Raw genomic sequence first — 17544 nt, 5'->3', positions numbered from 1 at the left:
CATTATCCCTCCGAGTTCCCACAGCTGTAAAAAACATGCAAAGTTAACTTAAATGCTACATATGCAAAGTTAACTTTTAAATGAATGTGCCTCAGCCAAAGCAGTCGTGTGTGTGCGTGGAGCGCAGATACAAGTTGTTCTAGCAGCGCAGATCTGTTCCTGAAAAGAACTGGAGGGTGACTTCTGCTATCTCATGCTGATAATAGTTTTATTGGGTATTTCTTATGCCTAAGTCACTCTTCAGAGTCACCTGCACTTAAGATACTTTGGCAGCACAGTACAACATATGAAGTTTTACACTGCATCCACAACATTTATAGATATTCCTTCCTTCTCCAACTGGGTCTACACTGATCAGTATATAAGCATAGGGAGCATCTTCTGATGCCTGGAAATGGCCCCCATTCAGCAGCCTTCCCTCACCATCCTCCCTGGTAGAGCTACAGTGTGTAAATTCCAAGAGTCTGGCTAAGAGCAGACTCAGGAATTGGACTGGGCATTAGAGGATGCTGCCAAAATGTGAAGCTCTTTTGCAGAGCTTCATGAAAGCTCAGCATTCAAAAAGCAGGGGATGCTGGAGATCCACCCCAACACCTCTCATCCTGGGAGTATTAACTAAAATATCATCTAGAACAGAGTAACTCTCTCAGAGCAATTCTAAAAGGCATTCAGGTTTCTACAACAGAAGGTGAAAAAAGGAGAGAAGCAAGTAGCAGCCAGGCCTCAGATGGAGAAGCAAAATGACTTTCCCAAGTCAGTGCCAAGGTGGATACATGGATGGGGCTGTTGAGCAGCTGTGCTGCCTCATGAAGCAACATGCAAACTGCTGCAAGTCTTGTAGTGAGCTATGCTGGCCCTAAGAGAGGCACAAGGGGCCAAATAGTGCAAGCGCACTAACACAGGACAGACAAAAACTCTGCTTCATTACCAGGTTTGCCATGATCTGTGAGATGACCTTGGATCAGTCACTCCACCTCTCTGTGCCTCTGGCTGCCATCTGGCTAATTAGACTAAACTGTTTGGTGCAAGGCCTGCATCTAACTATAGGTTAGTTTGGCAGGTAGCACACTTGGTTAACCATACCGCCAAAAGCCTTCAAGCAAAACTGGAACAGAGGGAGCAACTCCAGCCAGTCACTTGCAAAAGCACTGAATTCACATGGCATCAAAAAGGCTGCACGACTAGGCAGCTCTCAGCACCAGTCTCATTTGCTCAGTCATCTGTGTCACATGGATTTTCAGGTTTATCAAAGCATTTCTTTAACGGACCCTGAAGGTGCATCTCCAAGCCAGATACAGGCATTTGTATTTAACAGCATATTCAATAAGCTTCTCTGTACAGCACTTAGGAGTGAGTAATTAAAGGAAATATTACTGCAGTAGAGCTTCTCATTAGCAACCTAATTAGCCTTCTGAAAATAATTAACATTCCTTTCTATAAAGGGAACAGATGACCCATTACATCCATCAGACAAGCAAAACAAATGCTGAAGGTAAGGGAGATTTGTTCAGGGAGACAGCAAGAGAAGCATCCAGCAGCAAGACGAGTAAAAACTAAGACGACAAGGCAGAAATGCCGATGACTCACAAAGACTGTACTATGCAAGTGGGTGTGCAGGACTGGTACATGCCTGTCTGGTGGTCAATGTGAATGCTGGATGCACACATTTTCCTGACTCTACCTCTATGACCCACTGATCCATCAGCTGAGATGCTGAAAAATTCCGCACTCTAACTTATTTTGAAAGCCAGATAAGAAGGCTCTCAAATTCAACCATTCACAGTCACAAACAGCTCTCCATATGCAAAAATTCCCTCCAGGTCATGTTTTGACTATTAAAACACTCTCAAAATGCCCATTAAAATAAACCATGATTTAATGTCACATGCAGCCCATTTCTGTGGCCCACAGGAACAAGTCAGGTGATGGCTACGAACAGCATGAACTACACCTCTCCAGGTTTCACAGAGTGGTGCTCTGATCAGTTAGGATGCCCTGAAAGAGTTAGGCGTATGTTTCTTGATCAGTGCATGTTTGAAATCTGTGGGTGAACAGAGAGTCACAGGCATCAGTGTTGTGGGATGTGTGTGTATGGATGGATGAGAGAAAGCAAAGAATACAGGTCAACACATCACTGCCTGATGCAGCAAGAACTGTGGTATTACAGAAGTCTGCTGCACTGTGTCAGTGCAGGATAACAGATAAAGGAGAAATAAGCCACAATGGAGCTGAGCTTCCCAATATCCACATATTCAGGTAACATCACAAACATAACAAATGATGAACATGCAGTTGCATTTTCAGCCACTTCCATGTTTGATGTATATTTACATTTCCCTGGCAGGAAAGCTGAATACTCATAGCCTTCAAGTGTAATTGCAGTGAGGGCAAAGCTCACCCATACAAAAGCTTCCAAAGCTACATCACTATGGAAACCACAAATCCACCACCTGCTCTGTCTACTTCTCTCACTGATCAAAAAAAAATATAGTCTTCCAGTTTATTGTCTTCTCACTTCTGTCAAGACCATAGGAGGACAAACACGTTTTACCTGCTTCAAGACCAAACCTTTCTTCCTTGAGAGCCCTCTTTGTGAAACCTATCCCACCTCTCAACCCAGCTGCAGAATCTTTCCCCCCCCAGGATGCTTCCACCACTTCTTTCAGTGATGATTCTTCAAACACAGCCTGGGATTTTATCTTAGCCTCCACAGCCTCCCTCAGCTTCTGACCTAGGACAACTCCAAAGATGGCTCACTCTAGGGCAAATCCAGCCAGCTGCCATAATGAGAAGCTGAAAACTGTTCTAGACTCAAGTTATAGTGTCTTGTTTTGACTGAAGTATCATTCACTTCCTTTCCTTAAAGCTCTTTAAGAACATTTGAGGTGCTCTCAAAATGGGGTTGGGCACATTACAAGACAGCTGTAAATGCAAGTGTTAAATTTTTGCTTTAAGCAGCCCATAATTTCTACAGCAGTTGCTAGTTACAGGTAGCTTTTCCTGCACTAAAAATCTGAGTATCTCTCAGCAAAAGCCTAATAGCCAAGAGCAACTCTGGAAGATGCACCAGGAAAATGGTGAAAAATCCTCAAAAGTCTGCAATATGGCATGCATGGTGCAGCCTGGGTATGTGAAATGGCTGAAGGAATCTTCACACCAACCAGCAGGAGGGAAAAAAGCTAAAAAAGAGTAAAAACCCCTCCACATCTAAGTATGTGCATTTTATGTTGAGGAACAGCCTCTGAACAAACCTTCAGCAAGACCTTCTCCACACTTGGCACCTCTTACCTGAGCTCAGAGCAGTTCATGGAAGAATCAGAAGAGAATTTAGTCTCTGCAGCTTCTTAAGTCCTCAGTGCCTCTCAACTTCAGCTGCCAATTGACAACCATTACACAGACAAATGCCCACTAGTAAACAAGTTGAAAAAAACCTATGTATTTCACAGATGTTCCCAAACAGCAATTTAAATAGACTCCTTTCCACTAAAGCACTCCGCGCGGAGGAAAAAAACACCTGCCTGTGCTCCCAGAACTTTTAGTAGATGACACTTCCGCTTCTCAGCGAGGCAGAACTAGGAACAAGCTGACATAGTATAAGTTCTCTTATGAAAAACAAAGCAATACTACACAAAAGATGCAGCCCCCCACCACCCTTCTGCAAAATGGGCCAGAGCAGTCAGTGCTTCCATCTCGGTCCTAACTCCTTGCCCTCACCTCACAGCCAATTCCAGGCTGGCATTACCAGACACATCCCAGTTTCATTGCTGTTACAGGAGTTCCTACCAAAAGCCCACAGGATGATCAAAGGTTACTTCTGTGTCCTCAAGGATGTCACAACAATGCACAAGCCAGTTTCATGAGGACAAACTGAGCGGAGCAGTGATCACAGTCTGCAGGGTCGTGTCCCCGTGGTTTTGGAAGCAGATCCGTCTGCATCTCCAGCAGACAGCATCCTGAACAGCCTGAGTGGATGGAACATACAGGAGGCATTGGAGGAATGAATAATTCATAGTCTTGTTCTGCTGCCAATGGATCTATGTTTTCTTGTGCCCATACGGCATTCGGTTTTTGTTTTAACAGTAATAGGAGACGTCTGCGCTTCCTTTGATGGTTCTTGAGGGCAGGCGATAAGCAGCATTTGCTCTACTCACAGCAATAGTACCATACACAAGAGCGCTTGCCAGACACAGCTTTCTTCAGAAGTACTCATGGCTGCATCATTGACAAAATGGCTGGACTCATTCCAAGGCTCAGTCCATCATCCAAGCTTCCTGGGAAGCTGCTGACACTTGCTTTGTCATAACCTTGCAGCACTGGTCTGGACTTTACTGCTCAGTAGGTGACACTTTTTGATCAACTTAAGCCCTGTATTCAGCTACACAATGGGCAGCAAGATCACAGTCAGAGCTCAAGGCAGCAGCTGACCTGCTTATCCACACCGTTAGCGTTGCCACAATTAAGTCTACTGTTTTCCTTCAGCAGCTGACTGGGTCTGCTCCCCAGTCTCAGAAAGGGACAGGGGTCTATCAGAGCAGGAATACCTACAAGAGCGGGACAAGAGAACAGCCTAGCATAGGATCTTTTTGGCACTACCACTGTAAGAAGGTAATGAGACGCCTGAGACAGGATAGGCTGAGGGAGGGAGATGCTACATGAATCTGAATTTTATATATGTAGCACCTACATATTCAAAGCGAGTTCCCAGTTAGAGATAAAGTACTGTGCATGACCTACCCGTGAAACCTTATCCGTAACAAGGAAAACAACACTGTAGCCTGAACTGCTGCAAGCTGTATCAGAGTACCTGTGCTTAACCTCCTGTTAGGGCACCACACCGCATACTGCGGACACACAGAGCACTCTGAAAATGCTGCAGGGTCTGGAGAATGTCATTCTGGTCCCACAATGTCCAGCCCATCTACCAGGATCAATATAAAGTTTCGCTCCAGGATATAAATCACGCTTCCAATTTGATAGCATTTTACATCCACTCTGTTAAAGTGTAACAGACTTCCATAGATACCGGCGAGATGAGCCTAAAAAGATTAGTAGAGTAACACACTGGTGAATCAGGTACAGAGACTGCACTGCTTGTCAGGGCCAGGAATAGATTCCTCATCATCCAACTCACACCTGTGCTTTTACCACCAGAGAGAGCAACCCTCCACTCTTTACCTACTGCTCTGGTTTAGCTCAGAGATACTGCTCCACTGTCCTGATTGTTTTAACTGCCTAAGGCTACCCGAGTGTGAGGTTTTAAAGAGACAATAACACTCAAATAAGTTTGTCAATATAAATTATAAGCAATCAGAATGATGTACTCCAAGCAGACAGAAATCAAGGGTGATGTGTGCAAACGTCAGTCTTAACACTTCCAGAAAGCAACTTGCAGTTTGAAATGAGGTAAATAACTTCACATATTGACCATCCTTTATACACTCCACATATTGAAATCTCGAAGGTCCCTTCTACAATGCAGTCAGCTCTGTCCTCGAAGAACTGGTTTTCTGGTCTACAATGTTCTCTCACCGGTTTTACCCTCTAGCCCTTACCTTTTCTGGGGAGGAATCCTGGGGCTCTCCCACTTTTTGGTCAGCTCCTGGTTCACAGCATCCGCGGGTTGACCGGGTTGCCTCCAGCGAGTCCAAGCTGTTTCAGATGCCAGCCACCTTCAGACCAGGTGCGTGTGACCAACAGCTAGTACACCAACCAGACAGCCTTCCTAAACCAAAGAAGTACAGTTTAATCTTAATGAAGCACAGTGCAAGAGAAGCTTTAAACACTGAAAGAGCTATGTGTATGGATAGCTTAGCTCTGGTACATTGGACCCTGGAAGACCTGACTTCTTCAGAGCCCCAGTCAGGCACCTGTACCTTGTTCTCGCCCAGGGCGGCTCTCTGGCAGCTGCCTCTCCTCTGGTGAGGCTGAGCCTTTCGACTCTCCGCTGTCCTGTTGGATCCCAGCCACAGCAAACACACAGAGCAGCTTCACTGGAACCAGTGACCAAAGGTTCCTCATTGCTACCATCTCAGCTAAGGCCTTGGTTAACCCTTGAAGGGTCTACCAGAAAGCGCTTTATCTCTATTTTCCCGGCTGATCCCCCAATTTTTGAAGTAAGCCTCACCGCTGACCCCTTTTCATCCCCATCCTCCCTCTCCTAACATTGCCTCCCTATCTCCCCCACCTCCTCTCCTCCTCGCTTCTCCAGTCATCACACTTTTCTTCTTCTCCATTCCCCACTCCAGGACAGAGCATGGCCTTTGTGTAAGCAGGCCCTTGCCACTGCCACCCACCCACTACCCCAGCCCGTTCCTGGGGGCACCGGCGCTGCCTCTTCCCCCCGCTCCAGTGACCCGACTGCCTTTCACCTCCGTGCTGGGCTTGGGCAGCACGGCTGCATGACCCGAGCAAGCGGAGCCCATGAGCTGGGGCTGTACTTCTCCTTCTCTTCAAGCGCTGATGTTTAGGATGCCACACTCCCGACTTTCACAGAAGTCACGCCTTGAGGTGCCAGCTCCAACACACAAGTATCCAACATTGTACTCGAGTCAGCCTCACAGATCTTACACTCCAAGGGCCTGTCTATACACAGCATTTTCCTGGATTAATTGCACGTGAAGAAGTTAGAACAAGGACATTTATGTGTCAGACTGTGTAACAAATGGGATCTTCACATTATCCTAATGAATCTCAGAGTTTTTGAGCACCAAAGTCCAACAGGAATCCAGGAGAAATGTTTTAACAAAAAAAAAAACCAACAACCTACACTGTTTTTATTTAGATAACACCGAACTACAAAAACATTTCAACTAAAAATGCAGATTAAATAACTAATCCTCCCCCAACAAAGCCTTCCCACCAAGATTAATGGAGTGATGAATAGCATAAACCCACTAATTAAATCAATGTTACATGGGTATTATAGAGACACATTCAGCACCTTCTGCTTACACACTGAGGCTTGCATCTACTTTGGAGTCTCTCTTATGAGAAATAGTTGCTATTGTAACAGCTAGGTATTTGTACATCAAACTGGGAAAGAACTTGGTTGTTAGCTAGCTCTAGTATAAATTGTTCTAAAGTTCATGTTCCTAAAAATTATTTGCACATATTCTATTTTCATTATAAGCGTTTTGTCACAGTTGGATATAGGTTTCTACTAAACTATTTATCAGACACATGCAAACAAAATTTTAAAAAGCATTTCCCTAGAATGACAAGAACACAGAGAATACTTTTTACATAGTCAGATCTATTTGTCTACAATTTGATTTGTAAAAGAGTGAGGAACAAAACCATACAAAATAAGCAACCGCAACACACTCCCAATTCCTTCAATGCAGAAATATGAACCCTACAAAAGGCTTCAAGCCAACCTAACTTAGGACAACGCAGTCCCGCTCAATTCAGCCCCTTCCCTGGCACTGGCCCTCAGGCCACCCATGGGGCTTCACAGGGAGCCAGACCAAGGAACCCGTCAGCCATCTGAACTCTACCGCCATGCTACCTTAATGCCTGTTAGTTCTCAGCTGTATCATCTCTCAGGCTCACAGGCTACCTCCCAGCAGGAAGAAGTTCCTTTTTCACAAAAAACTTCATTTCTATGAACTCTAAGTGTTGGACAAACCATACGTTTAGTTACACATGTATCTACACTTTAAAGAAAATAATCATTGAAGAAACTCTTCATTAGCAAAGACCATGTGGTAACACACATGAGCAGAGAGGTAGAGCTGAAGATAAAGGCTCGACCTTAAAGCTCATCTGATTATTACAATGCTTAAGGTGTTCAGAAAGGGGGAATTTGTTTTTTCTTTTGTATATAAATGAACTTTCTGTGTTGAAATACTAATGATTTAAAAACGTGTAGTTTGTAGTAGGGAAAAAACAAACAAACAAAAAACCACAGTGGTGTGACCACTCAGTTGCATATACAGAAATAGTTAACGTCTAAAATCTACTATTAGGCCAGACTCAGGCTTCCCGTAACAGCACTTGCACATGCTCTGTTCCTCTGACACAGACACCAACATTCCTAGTGTCAGCAGATTGGGGACCACACATTAGCATAATTTAGCAGTAGTGCTCATCAAATGAGAATATAAAGAACAAGCAAACAAAAAGGAAAGCAAATGCCTGACTCAGTAGTGGTTACTTGTGCGTTCCTTCAGCTGTCTGTTTTAGCATTTACACTTCTTCATTATTTCCAAAGTGCTCTAAAAAAGCAAGCTTAGGTCCATGTAACTACCCGGTGATAAACTGTCCAACAGAGCAACCAAGTCACAACACTGCTCTGTGACTTATCTGGGATTCTCCTGGGAAAAAAGCACCAGATTTGGAAATAGAAAGCAAGCATCTGTCTTCTCAGAAACTCACCCTGCTCTGGTAGGTCTTACACAGAGGATGATGCAGAAGTCCCAACACGCCTTTTGATGAGGACTTTTGAACCTGCACACAGACCAGCTGGAATCTGAACAACTCTGAACCTAGACTAGTAGACAGAGCACAAAACATGGTAGGTTTGGCTGAATTTCCTTCCCAAAAGGACTGAGTTACCTCAGAGAGATACCTAGGGCATGCACTGCTACACAGTCCCCACCTCCTGAAAACAAAATGCCTCTCTTCTGGAAAAACAACAACAACAAAATAATTGGAAAAACAACTCTGTAAAGCAACAACTTGCAGTTACCGGAGGAAAACAAGTGATTTCCATGGTTGGGTGCATCCTTTTCCAGATACCTCCGGGTGAGTCCCCTATCCCTACTTTTGGCAAAGCCTTGAGAAGCACATTAGACATCCAGAGTTTCAGATTTCTTTTAACAGCCACACTGCCACCCAATAGCTGAAGAGGCTTGGGCAGATGCCTGCAGCCCCACACAACTACAGTATCTGCAAATCCTTCTGTGGCTATTTATCACCAAAAGCAGAAATGCGTTTAGAATAACTGCCAAGAGTCTTTATTTTTTGTTGTTGTTATCCTGCAATCTGTCTTTAAGAAAAAAAAAAAAAAAAGAAATTAAACTTGGGTTTCAAACAAACACACAATCAAATTCCCTTGTGCTGCTAGATCTGTCTTACATTATCAGACCCTCACTTACTTTTTCCTCCATACACACTCAACCCTGCTTATGTTCCTTCCACTCTGTTCCTCCTAATGCAATGAAAATGAATCAGCTTGGTTTACATTCAGGTTTTCATGCATTACCACAGCTCTCAACGTTTTTGGGCCAATGGGCCACTCTGAGTGTTTTAAGAGTTCTCACAGCTTGCCACATACCCCTGCCACCTACCTTCTAACATAAATCTCTCACTCATTTTCTTATTTTTCATGGTCCCAAGGATGAGCTACAGACTACTTTCCGTAAGCTGTTGAACCATCAAACACCCACAGACCCATGGGAGGGAATGGCTATTTACTTATACACACTTACATATGCTTCATTACCTTTAAGAACTCATTAACATTTTTTCAGTCGATTTCAGGTTCTGTGAATGCTTTTCTCTGAAACCAGGGTCAAACCTGACCTCGCAATATGGCAGGTTAAGCAGGAGGTCAGTTAAAAAGGAGCAACTCTTAAACTCCACCTACACTTGCTTTATGAAGAAGTACAGAACACACGTTATATCATGAAAGCAAACTCACTGGCTTTTTGGTAATTGAAGGCAGGGTACTGTTGCCTAGCAACTTATCTGATTACCATTTTTTCAAGTATCACATGCACGCTTAGATATGTTGCATAATAATGTCTCACTTTCACACTGCCTAACCCAATGAAAAAGGGGGGGGGGGGGGGGGAGATACCAAAATTAATGCCTTTAGTCTCTTTTCTGGCAAAAGAAAAAGTACAAGATAGTAGCTCAAAAACAAGTTGAAACATTAGTATTCCTGAGTTTTATTCCTGCCTTTTTCTGGCTTGCTGAATGTGCTTATACAGGCATTTTATTTTATCTACTTGTCTGCAAAATGATGCTAATAATACCAGCCTCACAGAGACACACTGAAAATTCATTAAGAATAGAGAGATTCTCAGATGAAAGATGCAATGCAAGTGCTGGTGTTAGCACTTACAGCTTTTTAGTACTCCAAATGTTGCTAAGCTCTGGTCCAAAGCATAGCAAATTTTAATCATTGTCATGACATTGTCCAGTCCTTGTTTCTCAAACAAGGATCTCAAACCAAAAAAACCTACATTTCTCCCATCAGAATGTGACACTTTCCTGTCTTCTAAGTCTGATATGTAGCTGGGAAAAGAAGAAAAAGAAAACAGAAAAAAACCCTACTCCTACTACCCCACACACAAGGTAGCATACTCCAACTTGAAGGTGGAGTCCTAAGCATTATCGCAGCTTTTGGAGCTTGTACCATGAAAATCAGAGGTGAATCAGAACATGTGCATACATGACATTTTTAGAAATCAACATGCTCGACTTATTAATCTGATCTTTGAAAAACTAATTACACTCCAGCTAATCTATGAAAGAATTAAGTGTTTAGTTGCCTTTATGGTGAGTAGTACTACCTCATAGTACAAACACCAAACTGAGGCATTGTTTCCAAAAGGATATAATTATCTAGCAGGAGGACTTGTATTCTAGAAGTTGACTTTTTGCACATCCACAGGTAACATGCCAGTATAATATAACATAATAAACTGCCTGCTTTATATATGCACCTGAGTCTTCCATTGCACAGAACAGGAACGGCTTAGCTGCCCAGGGCACTCCTGATACCATGCTAGCCTCTGTCAGCTCAAGTGACTAAAGCTGATGTTTTGGAAACTCAGTATCTCATCTCCACGGTAAAGTATTAAGCAGCAAAGGAAAACAAGAAGCAACAACAGCCAAGCTCTATATTGCTAAGGAATCATTGCATTACCTTCACAGCGGCTCCTCTCTTCCTAGTAGACATTCAAGCATTTTTATAAACTGCCCTACATCCTGCGGCTCTTGTGCAAGTCCACTTCCAATTAAAAGCTTAATTGCGAGATCTGCCTTGGAAAGAACTTCTGGATCAAAATAAACCAAATCACATGGTATCTATCATGCCACTAGGGGAAACTATATACACATCTTGAAAACACCAGAAATCACAAAAAGAAATAACTCTTCCTCTAGAACTTACTGGAAGCATCTTTATCATAAGCCTCCGCTGACACAAAATACAAAGAAAACACATGGTCCAAAGTGTCCTGGTGGGTTAAGCAAGCCCAGCTTTGCTGGTTGGTTAGCAGGAGAAGAAATAGCCAAGTACACCAGTATCTATCATCAGGCACTCCTGGCTGCAAGCAGCGAGGAAGCACTCTACCTAGAGCTCTGCATAGACACAGCCCCAGCCAAGATTTCTCAGCCCAGGTTGGGCTGGTGGAGCCGAATGAGTTTGACCATCTTCTGTGCATGTATTCTGGGTGAAAAAAATCAAAACAAAACAGACGCCCCATCCCCGGCAGGTACTTAGCAGGTTACACAGCACTATGCCACAGCTAGCAATGCTAAAGAGAGAGCTTCCCCCTTCAGAAATACTTCATCATCTCCTTCATGCTCCTGGCAGAGTCAAGGAGAATGGGTCAGAAAGGTGCTCACAGAAGTCCTTCATATAGGCTACCTTCAATGTATGGCGCACCCGAGAGCAAAGATCCAGCAAGGAAGGAGTCAAACAGCAGCTTTACCACTCTATGCTATCGACACTTACCTAATGACTACTAATGCTTGGATCTTATGCAATGAAAGCAAGACAACATGCATTTGTGGTAGGGAAGATTCCCTCAGTCGTTTAATCCAGCTTTGACAGAAGCCGGTGAAGGCGGGGGAGTTCTGAAATAAGGTTGTGGTGAACTCTTGTGCACTGACACTAATACAAATCCAGAACAAAAGAAAGGGTAACATAAAACACTTCTCTCTCTTATGCAATGATTAGATACCTCTGAACTGGTAACTGATAGGTATTCTCATTCAGATATGCCTACAAACAAATCTCTAAAGCAGTCTAGCTTTTATTTAGCCTCTAAGGACATGTTAAAGAGCAGCGCGCACCTGCAAATACACGTCTTTTACACTTGTTCTAGCTGGACTGTGAGGTGCATAGGCTCTGGCTCGCCCTAGACATTATTGGGTGTATCGTTTACAACCAGGAATGTAGTTCTCTGGCTAACCAGAAAGAGCACGTTGTTCCCAATTGGCACAGATGTTGGTAATCTGCTCCTGCACAGCCAAAGCTTTTGCCCAGTCTGGCTTGCTTTCAGAACTCTTTCTGGTTGCCTGCACAACCATCTTACCTAGGAGCTCAGAAACCATCTGCATACTCCTGCCTCACGTACGATCACAGAACTGCAAAATGCAGACCAGTTTATTTCTGATGTACAAGGCAAACCAGCCCCCTGCTCCCCCACCCAGTCTGTACTGAGCCTGCAGAACTAAGAGCAAGCAACACAGGCAATAAAGTCACCAGAAAATGCCAAAATACATACAGGAAGCAGATCTGAGAAGTAAAAGGGGATCATTTACAAACCCATGCCAAGCAAGCCACAAGCAGATAATACCTTTTATGTCGGAAAACATTAGCTACCTAGATGATCTATTTTCTTTCAGAAGAAGTAAGGAAAAATACCATACTTCACCCTTCACAACAGGCAGATTTTATTTTGAAAGAGAACTGCCACTTGTATTGTTCAACTTCATGTCTTTCGCTCCAGATCCAACCAAGGAACACCTTTGTTGGACACTGCTTCATTTGCAGCTATAAAGGAACACACGTGACAGAAAGGACAACATATAAGTTTGCCAAGGTGCCATTTCCCCATCTGCAGGACATGGCTCTGGCATCTGAAAGCTTACCAAGGTATTGCAACTGCCTACGGAGGTGGGCAGTGCTTCCCACAAAAGGAAGGTGAGGACTGGGAACAGAGGCTTTTCCTGCCTCCTGCTGGCAAACAATTTCTCTAAGTAATTGACCCATTTTCTACAGAATAATTAGCCCTAGGGAATGAAGCACTGCTGCCCTTTAATTAGTCATGTTGTTACCTCTCTTGTAATATTACCATGTAATAGCAGGCTGCCTAAGACTGAAAAAAGAAACAAAACAAAACAACACAACAACTTAATTTCATTTTCTTAACTACAGCATTTATTAAAGGCAATCTAGAAACAAAGAATCCTAGGGTACAATTGGCAACAATAAAGTTCCCCATTACTTCTATGATTTCATAGCAGGTCTCCTTCATGCCACTACCCTTTAAGCCTCCTCAATATATTAGCCTTCTCTCTTTTAGGAGCTTTTTCAGGATACTTTCCCTTCATCTTCCATGAGGAAAAATGTCTTTCCACTGTCAGAAAGTTTAAGAACAGAAAGGACTCTGCCTAAACCTAGTCAAACCTCCTGCATACCACAGTTTATTAAAATTTCATGCAGTTTCTTTCAACAAAGCTCAGTAACTTGGATAAGGACAGAAGTCCTTTAGTCTAAGGAGATTAGATTTGCATACCATGAACAAAGAGCACAAGAAATCACGCCACAGCCAGCATGGCAACTCCAAAACTGGCAAAGGACTGTTCAAATGAGTCCCACACAGATGACCCTTAGTGACCCATCCCATGCTGCAGAGCAAAGAAAAAACCTACCAAGTCTAGCCCCAGACTCTGTGGTAAGTACGATTCTGAGGATACAAACAAGACTTGCCATCAAAGCACGTGATGACAACAGAAAGATGGGGGGGTTTCCCCTTGGGAAGAATCCAGTCTCCTCTCCCTCTCCTTCACTCCCCCAGAGCCCCTCCTTCCTTGCATGCTCAGTTCCCAATTGTGGCTCATTTCTAATGCTTCAGAGGAAGGCAAAAACTAAATTCATCTGGGTAATTATGCCATGAGAGGAAATACCCTTCCTGCACACAATGCAGTGACTGTCGGCAGCCCTGAAGCACTCGAGCTGAGTACAGTCATTGTCTTAACTAAATGGACAGGTATTGCAAGCATATTTAGGACACTGCAAAACAACTCCTCCTCTCCAGAGCTCTTAATGTATGGAAATAAGTAGATACACAAATAACAAGGCCAAAGGGATCCCTACACCTTCACTCCTTAGGACTCCTCCAAGATGCTGAATTAAAGCACAGATTGTAAAAAGATATCTCAATTTAAAGACTCCAAATGGTGTCAAGTCCACCATCTCACCCCAAAACCTCTTCCTGTTTTACATGCAAAGTCAGGAACCTGCATCTACCTTCAAGGTTAAATTTGCCATTCACTGCTCGGCACCACATCATGTTACGACATTGTCAGCAAAACCGCAGAGTCCCCACTATCAGGTATCATTTCCGTATGTATGCAGAGATCTACATTACTCACATGTCAATAAGCTATCCACAACTCTTGTTTTAGCCCCCCGTGACCATTTCTGTAAACTGCCACAGGATCTTGCCACAAGAATGCCAAGGTTTGAACTCTCCCGATGAAGCAGCTCATTTTCTGCCTCCACCATCACCCAGCAGTGGAGTGGGAACAGCAACACTGGCCAAGGCTCTGGACGTGCTGCCAGAGCCTCAGCAAGAAGATGTTCCGCAGTCACAAGCAGTACTACCTCAACACCTGCTTGCCCCTCCATTTCCTTTTTACCAGACTATACTACTTCCTTTTTCAATGTGCCTGCGATCAGAGGATCTCAAAACGTTTCACAGACTAGCACTTCTGCTGACCTTTGTTTAGGAAGCGGCTATAGCTACTAGTGAAACCCAATGATCTGGAGTTTTAACTCTTGTGTTTCAATTTGACATCTACCTGTGAAACGCCACCTTTCTGTACCACAGCTTCCCCTTCTACAAACCGGGCGGAGGGGGGGGGAGACACACCCATGCTCTTCAGGGGGAGCCTCAACACAGAACTATGAAATTTGCAGCCATATGCACAAAGCTCCTTGGGGGGAACGTACCCACTTTCAGATTAAGTGAACAATTTTAATTTATTCACAGTAGCGAGCTATTGTCGCCACACACAGAAAAACTGACATTCCTGCACGGAAGAGGTCATACCTTCTCACCGGGTAGGCACTGGGATTCAGGAAGGACCTTCAGGATGTGCCGTGGGCATCAGAGTGTCTTACGGTGTCCTACAGGGTTTTCCTCAGTGCTGGCCGATAGTGGCTACAGACGTTAACGATTCCATGTCAAGAAGTCTTCCTCTTCGGTTTCCTAATAATTTTATAGTAATTTTTCCTTTCAGGACTTCCTATTTACCACCAAACAGTAGCTAGCCCCATCTCTAACTGATGCCGTACCATACATTAATGCATTTGCATTCCTGGAAACCACAGAACAGAGCTCTTTGGGCAATCTGTTCTTCTTGCAAATCCCCAACGCACACAGCTCTGGCAGTCACGGAGCTGGTACCACCTTGCCTGCACAAAAATTCAGCTCCTGCAGGGACTGCTTTTTCCTCAGAATTAAGAGGGAAACAGGACAAACCTGTCAAATAAATGATGTCAGAGAACAATACGCAGTATTTCACGTGACAGTTTTACTGCTTCTGCTTTGTAATTAGGAGTCTTAACAAGTTTGTACTTCCCTGGTAGTTTTGGGCCAGCAATGCCAAACACTCTCTAGGAAGTCCCAGAGTAACACTCCAACTCAAGATGAGAGGGACGGGCCAGCCTGCCAGCATCTCTGCTCCTTAGCATCCCAGAGACAATTTTCAAAACCCTAGCGCAAAGAATGGGGGACAGAAGGAATCAGATTTTCCATTTCGCCAAAATTCAGCTATTCTGAATATTTTTCCATACCAAAGATGGAGCAAGAGCAAACATCTTGAGAATAATTTAAATTTGAAAACAAAAAAAAAAAAAAAAAAAAGGAAAACCTCTCATTTTCAGCTGATTGTAATATCCAGGTCCCTGACCTCTGGGCTTTACACACACGAGTAACGCACAAGGCTGCAGAGAAGTCACCGAAAGGACCACAGCCAGCCCCCACCTCCCAACTCCGCTCTGCAAACGCTGGGCTGCTTCAGATCCACTTCTCCTTTTCTGGGATAAAGTTTTACCGAAATCAACACAAAAATGCTTCGAAACGCTCCACTTTTCTCCAAAAAAAGGGGTGCTTTACAGCGAAAAGCGGCTCCAGTTTCAACAGCTCTTCCCCCCTGCTCCCCCAGAGCCCCCAGCACCTCCCAGCTGGGCCGGGGGCTCCCCAGCAAAAAAAAAACAAACAACCGCGACGCCCCCCGCCCTGAGGGGCTGCGGGGGGCGGCGGGGCCCGGCCGGCGGGGGCGGCGCCCCCCCCCAGGGGACGCCGCTCCCTCAGGCCGCGCCGCGCGGCCTCGCTGCCCGGGAGGGGGCGACACCCCGCGACCGGGCCCCGGGCCCCGGCCGCGCCTCCCCGGGGCCCCCCGCGGGGCCCGCCGGCGGGCGGGGAGGCTGGCGCTCCGCCGCCCGGGCACCGCCGCCCGCCTTTGTCTCGCTCAGGCCGGCGCCCGCCCGGCTTCCCCGCGCGACGCCCGCCCGGCGGGAAGCGCGGCCGCAGCCCGCCGCCGGCGGCGGCGGCGGCACGGCCCTCCTGCCGCCAGAAAGCGAAACCAACGGCGCCGGGAGCCAGCCCCCGCCTTCCGCCCCGGGCAGCGCATCCCCCGCCGCCGCCGCTCGGCTGCGGGGAGGCCGCCGCGGGCGCCGCGCACCTACCGGCGGGGCGGGGGCGGCGGGCCGCGGGCAGGTGCCGGTGCCGCGGCTCTGCCCCCCCCACCACCCTCCCGGCTCATCGCCTCACCGGTGTCCATGGGTGCCCTGCGGCCGGCGGCGGCGGGAGGTGAAGTGTGCTAGTGACACTCGCCCGTAGTATGGATGCGGTTGCAATCTGCACATGCTCGCTTCCGACAGCCGGCCTGCCCCGCCACCTTCCCTTAACTCTTTCCCTACTGCCCCGCACTACCTCCCCAACGACGGGGGGGGGCGGCGGCGGCCCGGCCCCCGCCAGCCTCGCCCCGGGGCGCCGGCCCCGCGCCCTCCCGCGGAGGTGCAGCCGGTTTTCTCGGTCCGCAGCCGAGGTGGGGGGGGGGGGGTCCCCCCCAAAGGCCTGCCGGGACCAGCGAGGGAGGGGGACAGAGCCTAAACCCGGCGGCGGGGGAGCCCGTGGAGGGGGACGTGCCTCCCCCGGAGAGCGGGGCCCTGCCGGTGCGGGTGGGTGTGCGCTCAGGTGCGTGGCGGGAGCAGCCTGCTCCAAAAGCTCCTGGCAAGCCCGGGGTGTTTGCTCTGGGCTGGGCGCACGGTGCGGCAACGCTGCTTGGCTGGGGAGCCCGCGGTCCGGGGGCTTCGTGTTTACTCCTCTAAAGAAATCCGCAACAAAAACAAGTAAGAGAACCCGAGCAGCTAAGGGATGTAACCCCCGTGCGCCTGTTGTTGAATCTGGACGCTGACAGGACATCCCTGCAGTGCAGGAAATCAAACACAACTATCAAAGGAAATACTCGTCTGCAGCTTCACTGTTGAAATAGTGAAACAGCATCTCTACAAGAAGTGTTCTTCCACCCAGAAGGATCTCCTCAGATTCCGAAAATTGCCCGAGGAAGAGG

General features: G+C 46.3%; 1 protein-coding gene across 11 annotated transcripts in view; it reads right to left on the bottom strand.

The window, feature by feature from the left end:
• TMEM229B (transmembrane protein 229B) overlaps positions 1-17003 on the bottom strand; it is a 38626-nt gene extending 21623 nt beyond the window's left edge. The window contains exons 1-2 of one of the 11 annotated variants that reach the window (XM_049825510.1): positions 16743-17003; positions 5553-8491 (exon numbers count right to left, since the gene is read on the bottom strand). The gene's annotated coding sequence lies outside the window, so the exon portion shown is untranslated. Of the gene's footprint in view, positions 1-5552; positions 8871-9098; positions 9390-10876; positions 11005-11602; positions 11676-16742 lie in introns of those variants that run through there. The other 10 variants (XM_049825515.1, XM_049825518.1, XM_049825509.1 and 7 more) reach the window with 10 other exon arrangements.
• Between the last annotated feature and the right edge of the window lie 541 nt (positions 17004-17544).

Source organism: Accipiter gentilis, chromosome 22, assembly GCF_929443795.1.
Source record: "Accipiter gentilis chromosome 22, bAccGen1.1, whole genome shotgun sequence".
In the NCBI taxonomy this organism is placed as follows: domain Eukaryota; kingdom Metazoa; phylum Chordata; class Aves; order Accipitriformes; family Accipitridae; genus Astur; species Astur gentilis.
The sequence above is the reverse complement of the archived record's forward strand: the minus strand, read 5'-3'. Positions and strand labels throughout refer to the sequence as shown.